Source organism: Agrilus planipennis, unplaced genomic scaffold, assembly GCF_000699045.2.
Source record: "Agrilus planipennis isolate EAB-ADULT unplaced genomic scaffold, Apla_2.0 scaffold61, whole genome shotgun sequence".
Taxonomy (NCBI): Eukaryota; Metazoa; Arthropoda; class Insecta; order Coleoptera; family Buprestidae; genus Agrilus; species Agrilus planipennis.
In genome coordinates this window covers 858,550-866,722 of record NW_020438922.1, presented here as the reverse complement: position 1 = coordinate 866,722, position 8,173 = coordinate 858,550, and positions in this window count along the sequence as shown.

Here is an 8,173-nt window from a genome sequence, read left to right as displayed (position 1 = left end):
CTCCTTCTTTAATCCTCCTTGTGCTTCCAGTATATCTCTAAATAACCCTTCGTGCCTTAGAAGGTGTCCTACCATCCTATAAACGTTTCCTTTTCGTTACTTTGACTTTCACAGCGCTCACACTTTCCAAAACTTCAGGAAGTAATGTGAGGAACAGCGCCGTACGCAGGATTGGTATAATTTAATCATTTTATGGCCTTGCTGGGCTTTTTAAATCTCCAAAACTAAAAATTGACACGGAGAAAAGGGTTAGCCACAAACATAGGTAGCTGAACAGTTGTTTATCTTATGTTTGTTGACTCCAAATAAATTTTCCACAGCGACTTATTACCTCATGAGACCTGCGAAGGTTTAATTAAGGCAGCAGGACGTTGTCACTACAAAGAGGTTCTCCCAATGCGCCGCAGGTACAATATTTAACTACAGGGATTTGCCCTGTGGAGCAAACCGCAGTTTTTATGTGAATGAATTTGGACAGATGTGTTTATTTATATGTACCTGCGTGTCTAACAGAAACTGAATGTATAAAAGGACAATATGACCAAATAACAGTAAAAATAATTTTAAATTCCTATGCACAAACTTATCACGAATTTTATTTATCTTAGATGTGCAAGGGCAAAAGATTAATATGCTTAGATTTGCAGATGATATAGCAGTATTAGCATCTAGCAAGAAGGACCTAGAGATAGGTTTAAATAAAAGGGAAGCGGTACTGACAGATCAGTACTGTATGAAAATAAATAAAAGTAAAACAAAAATACTGGTATGCAAAGGAAGAAAAAGTAAGGAAAGAGCGAATATAAAGATAGGAGACGAAAAATTAGAAGAAGTGGCTGATTTTAGATACCTAGGAAGTCAGATAAGTCAGGATGGAAGGAGTAGTAGTATAAAGCAGAGGATAGCGCAGGGTCGTGTCGCCTCTAATAAAAAGAAGTCACTTCTATGCTCGCGAACGGTTAATTTAGAAATTCGAAAAAGGTTGTTAAAGGTGTGTATGTTTGGAGCACGGCGCTGTACGGGTGCGAAACATGGACAGTGGGCGTGGCGGAAAAGAAAAGGTTACAAGCCTTCAAAATGTGATGTTACAGGCAGATGATGAGGATATCGTTGGTAGAAAAGGTTAAAAATGAAGAGGTATTAGAAATAATAGGAGAACAGAGGACTCTATGGAAATCAAAAATAAACCGGCGAGATAGGTTGGTAGAACACCTTCTTAGGCATGAAGGTCTAGTCAGAGACATATTAGAGGCAGAAACAGGAGTTAGGACGTGTAGAGGTAGACGTAGATTAGATTACTGTTCGCAAATAGTTAAGGATGTGGGCTGTTCTAGTTTTAGGAAACTTTTTCTTCGCATAGACCAAATCGTTACCTATAGATTTTAAAATACATATAATCAAAAACATTTTGAGTTCTGTAAAAATGGCAATTGAGAATCACAAATATAAATATTTATAATACGAAATAACTCAAAATGTCATCAATTTTGGGATAACATTAAGCAAGATGAGAAAAATTGGTCTTTTCGTTTGGCATTTGAAACTGTCTTTATACTTACTATTAAGACCAAAACTGAAAGAACAAGACCAAAACTAAAACCAAGACAGAATCAACAAAACCAATACTAAAACTAAGATTAAATATGAAAGACTAAAATCAAATACGCAAGACTAAACGAAAGGTTATTACTTCCAGTGGATTTATGAATTAAACTATTTGAAGCAATACATACATTACAAGTTATATGCTTACGACTTCAAATTTTACTTTAAATCGGAGTAAATTAACATTCAAAGTAAACCAGCGAATGGGCCAGAAAAATGTTAGAAAACTTTAATTTTCGTGAACAAAATGCAGATATGTAATAGGAAATTTTTAATAAAAAGAATATTTGCTACTAGATTAAGGCGTATCAGGCGTTTTGATCCCCCGACAAAATGTCCCCGGACAAAATATCCCTAGACAAAATATCCCCGTGACAAAATATCTCCAGTCTAAATATCACCGAACGAAAGCCCCGATAATAAATTATCGAACCGCTACACCAATAAATAATATCACGATAAGGTGGCATGGCGCAAGTTTGACCGGGTTAGGTTAAGTTAGGTTAGGTTAGGTTAGGTTGCGCTGGATTGACTTGGGTTGGATTGTATTATGTTTGATCATATGAGGTGTGGTTGGTAAGGAAGGGAACGTACAGCAAGGTAACATGGTGCAAGTTTGGTAGGGTTAGGTTAGGTTAGGTTAGGTTACGTTAGGTTAGGTTAGGTTAGGTTGAATAAAATATTGGAAAAAATTTCTTATAGCGATTTTTAGGGTGGGGGGGAAATTTTGTCTAGGGATATTTAGTCTGGAGATATATTGTCACGGGGACATTTCGTCACGGGGATATTTTGTCCGGGGATATTTTGTCGGGGATATTTTGTCCGGTGTTATTATGTCGGGGGATGAAAAATCATGGAACCGATTAAGGAGAATCACGTTTGCTTCCTGTAAGTACACATATTTGAGCTTTGAAAACTAAATAAGGTTAAACATGTACACATAACGCTTCCGTAAGTACCCACAGTTTAATACAAAAGTTCTGGCAACTGTAACTAGGTTTCAGAGTGACATTCATAATTGAAATACAGAACACACAAGCCGCTTTAAAGTTAATCATGTAATGTGCAATGTAATAGAACACTGGTAAATCTTAATTAGATGGTAAGTTGCGTAATTAAATTAGCCAAGCGCTAATTCATAATGCAAGCGGGAAAATATAAACTGAGGGTTAAATTATACTGAGGTTTGTTATAGAGAGAGTTAACACTGTGTTGACAAAGTTGACATTTACATATTAAATTTACTTTTTCTTTAGCCAATTAATGTTTACGAACAATAAAAACTTTTCATATTAATTAAATAATAACAATAATTAAAGATATACCTGCATTAAAATATTAATTTTATTTGTCCTTACGCATACTAGGGAAAGAATAAATATAAAGATAGGAGAGAAAAAATTAGAAGAAATCGCTGACTTTCGGTATCTAAGAAACGGAGGGTTGTACGGGTGCGAAACGTGGACGGTGGGCACAGCAGAAAAGAAGATAGAACCGTTCTAAATGAGGTATCACACAGGCGAACGATGAGGATACCGCAGATAGAGAACGTTGGTAATAATAAAGTATTAGAAGGAGTAGGAGAACATATACGTTAGTAGGACACTTTTTCAGGCTTAAAGGGCTAGTTAGAAACATATTAGAAGCAGATGTGGGAGTAAAGAGGAGTAGATATAGTTACCTATATAGATTACTGTTCAAAAATAGTCAAATATGTTGGATGTTCAGGTTTTACGAAAATCCGAAGATTAGCTCAGAACAGGTGTACTGTCGTAAAATAAAAAATTATTCGGAAACCACTCGGAAATTACTACGTTTCCGAACTTCCGTTCTACTAAAATGTTTTCAAATAAAACTAGTAGCGGATTTGGTTTGATGCTTTTAATAAGGTTTCTCACATACTAACTAACAACTTTAAATTTACTTAAAACTAGAGAACAACTAGCAAATGGGGTAGAGTCTAATTGAATCATTTCATGGTGATGGATAAATGTTGGAATTTGCTGAATGTCGTCGTCGACGAGAGGGTGCCAATTGCTACCAGATACAGAAAATTTCTGAGAATAAGTAAGAAAGAGCTAACAATGAGTCAGGTATTAGTGACAATCAGAAATACCTCATTTACACTACGACGAACTATTTGAATTCCTCACGTACTTTTTCTCTGTGTAACAATGAGAATATTCACAAAATATCATAAAGCCAAACAATCGAATAAAGGAATTTATGGTCTAAACAGTTTAAGAAATGTTATAAGTTGAACTGAACAAAGCAACAAAGAAATTTGAAATGTAATGAAATTATTATGTACGAGGGTGGATTGATAAGTTTCCGGCCTAACCAAGAGATGACGCCACTAGGCCTACCTTGAGGTGACATTCTATAGTACCATCCTTGGATAGCTTGTAGCTATAGTTTCAGCCCGATCTCCTTGCTAGTGTAGGTTTGACAGCACGCTGAACAAGACGCCTCTGTGGTTTTCGTAAAAATGGAAAAGCAGGAAAATCGTGCTGTCATCAAATACTTTTATTTGAAGGGGTTAACGCCGAAGGAAATTAAAAAAGAGATGGACTCAACACTGGGGACATCCTCCCCGTCATATTCAACCGTTAAGCAGTGGGTTTCCGAGTTTAAAAAGGGTCGTGTGAGCACCTCTGATGGGCCTCGCTCAGGACGCCCCGTTGAGGTCACAACTCCAGATATGATCGAAAAAATTCATCAAATAGTGCTGGGAGACCGCAGATTGAAAGTGCGTGAGATAGCTGAGACCTGTAAGATGTCATATGAACGTGTGCAACATATTTTGCACCAACATTTGCATATGGAAAAGCTCTGTGCAAGATGGGTGCCGCGTTTGCTAACAGTCGACCAAAAATTGATTCGAAAAAACATTTCTACCGCAAATTTGTCATTGTATAAGCGTAATCCAAGCGAATTTTTGCGTCGATTCGTAACCGTTGACGAAACGTGGGTCCACCACTACACTCCTGAAACCAAAGAACAGTCTAAACAGTGGATTGGACCAGGGGAACCAACTCCAAAGAAGGCAAAAACAATTTTTTCGGCGAACAAGGTTATGGCTACTGTTTTTTGGGATGCAAGAGGTATTATATACATTGATTACCTTGCAAAGGGTAATACTATCACTGGTCAATACTACGCAGACTTATTGCAACGTTTGAGCCACGAGGTGAAAATTAAACGACCTCATCTGGCGAAGAAAAAAATCTTGTTTCATCACGATAACGCACCAGCGCACACGTCAATCGTTGCGACGGCTAAAATCAACGATCTAAAGTTTGAATTGATGCCGCACCCTCCTTACTCTCCAGACCTAGCCCCGAGTGACTATTTTCTGTTCCCTAATCTCAAAAAATGGCTTGGCGGTAAGAGATTTGCGGACAATGAAGAAGTAATCGAAGCTGTAAATGGTTATTTTGAGGAGCTTGACGAATCAGTCTATAGAGATGGCATTAATAGACTGGAACACCGCTATGAGAAATGTATCAGCCTTGGAGGAGATTATGTTGAGAAATAAAAAAAAAAAATTTTTAAAAACCTTGTTTTTCTTGGTCAGGCCGGAAACTTATCAATCCACCCTCGTATATATGAAAACAACTACCTACACTAGATCTAACTAAACAAAAATGTTTTTGAATTAACATAATTATAAAAATACCAATATAATTAATAGCATTGTTTGAGCATACGTATAGAGCATACGTACTCCTGAAATGTAGGATCGTACTACAGATGGCGCTTACCGCGCCATTTGTGGTATTTTCTAAAACGCGCTGTTAAGGCAGCAAGTAAAAGTTGGTCTGTGTTCTGTCGCAACTGTCTGCGACGCGCTGATGAGATCCAAAAAGATCGAAATCGCAAGCCGCGTCTGTCAGTTTCGACAGAATACAGACCACTTCGAATTATTTTATTAGTCTTAAGATTGACGACTATGTAATGATAATGATGACACAATTAATGTTCAATTGCAATGAAAAGTTTTCATATTCATGTATCAGTTTAGTTGTTTCCTAAGTGGTTCGATAGTACTATAGATAAGGTTGATGTTAAATGTATATGGACAAATATCTTGAATGTCTCAATCAATTTCGTGTCCTATATCGGAAGATTGTTTGAACTAATGGAATCTAAGTGAGGCACGTAGACGCTATGCGGTTGCATATTGAGAGTCACGAGCCCTGAAATGTAATTTTCTCCCGATGCATGCCATCAAAATAGTTTGTAGGTTCGGAGAAACTGTTTAGTTAGTGAGAATTTTGTTGCATACAAACGAGGATAAGGTTCCCACAATTTCAATGTAAAAGACGTCGATGAATTGAGGTTAATTTATTCGTTTGTTATTGGATCCTGTACGGATTTATGAGCCAATATTCTGTTGCAAATACAAGTTAGTGTGAAGAGCTATCTATCAGTTTGACGGGATGTTCAAACGATGTGTTACACACAAGGGACAACCAAAATTCCTTCAACCCAAAATGACTTGATATATAAATGAACAAATAAAGCAAATGTTTCATAACGAACCAAGATTATGAGGATATTTAAATAAATAATTGACAATTCTTTTTTTAAATTAATGTAAAATTAGTTTAATTTCTAAGCCACTGGTTTTACGCAAAAGTACTCTACCACAAAGCTACAAGGAGATGACAGCAGAAATACATTCAGGTCGTTAAAAATTGGCATAGTTTGCAATAAAAATGTCCCATTTACGAATTTATTTCAACTAGCTAACTAAACAAGAGCGGCTGCTGACGGAACGCCTCTTTATACTATCGACAGACGTAGGGGATATTGTAAACATTAAAAAGAGATGTCAGATAGGAATTGCAGTGGACATTCATAAAGAAAAAGGAATAACATTACACTAATTGATGTGTATAACAGAAAGGGATGCAGACAAGAAGAATTTGAGTATGTTGTCAGAATCGGACTTCAACAGTCTCAGGAATTTAGGAAAGAAAGACGCGTGTTTAAGGATGTTTGGAAGGTACAATCGGAGATAAGAGTACATAAAATTAGAAATTCGTGATTAATTAGGTTTTGCAGCATATCATGAGGTAAATAAATACTATCTATACTAAAAAAAAAATACAGTTTGAGAGAAAATTTGGAATTTGAACAAAAACTTTGAATAAAATAAAAAATAATGAAAAATATGGAAAATTTTTAACTTACTTTTGGCAGTGAATATGCCTTAATTTCAACTTCGAAACGAAAAAATATTTAGTTTCAATCTTTATTAATAATGAGCGTAAAACTTTTTAATATGTTTAAATAATAACTAAAACTTTAAAATTGCATTTATTTCAGACAATTATAAATATTATCATTATATTATCAAGTAAAAACGAGATTTTCAGCTAATTTTTCATTTTTTCCTCGATAACCATTTAGTGAATTTGAATAACCTTACGCTAAAGTGATTCTCCAGAGTTCAAGTTACTTATTATAAAAGTTTGAAATTTCTGGTAGCTTTTTTTCTGTTAATAAAAATAAATTTAATCTGTTCGGTTAACGAATCTCCATAAAATGACGTGTAAAATTACAATTTTTTAAAATTTCAATAACTTTTTAACGGTTTAGTGAATCGATTTGTAATTTTTACAGGAGTTTTAGAATTGAATGAGGAACGTTCTTCCAAATTTTTATTTGTCTCGTAGCATTTTAACATACCTCCCAAACATCCTTAAAGATATAATTCCAAGAAGGCAGTTATAAAGCCGACCCTGATCATTTACGTACTTCAGCAGCCTCTAACCGCTGCACCACTTACTATTATTAGGTTATCTCTTCTCACTTTGTCTGTACTCCTCATGAAGCATTTCCTAACTTAACAAGGGCGTGTTAAAAATGCATCAAATGACAATCCCAAGTGGAAATGAGAGAGAAGATACGTCCATTCTGACAGATAATTTATTGTGGACTTTGCCAAATTTGATCGTTCAAACTATATGTCGCATTTACATTAGTTCTACGATTTTGATGAGTTTGAATTAACGCTACAAAAATTCAAAGTATCTCAATTATTAAATTGATTAATTGTTGCAATAGTTTTAGTACGAACTCTATTACAATGTTGTTTGTTGTTATTTACTAAAATAAGAACAGTTTGTGTACATTGTACAAATTGCTGTGCAAATATTCAATTAACTACTTTGTTACATTTGGAAAGGCGAGTGCTAATATGCATATGTACCTATACTGTTTATTCACTGATTCAGCTACAGAGAATACTAAAGCGGACTCGTTTCAAATGCAAAATTGTTTGATAACAAAAGGTCTCGAGGATGCTGTTCATTCATTGAATTGGGAATAAATGATAAAATTCTGTCGTTTTTTAGTAGGAAACGTCCAAACAATGTAACAAGAGCAACTTGCAAATATACCTAAATCTACAATAGAAATAAAATCCATTTGAAAATTAAAATTACTCAAACAGAAATTTTGAATAAAATAATTCGAAGTGGTCTGTATTCTGTCGAAACTGCCAGACGCGGATCGCGATTTCGATCTTTTTGGATCTCATCAGCGCGTCGCAGGCAGC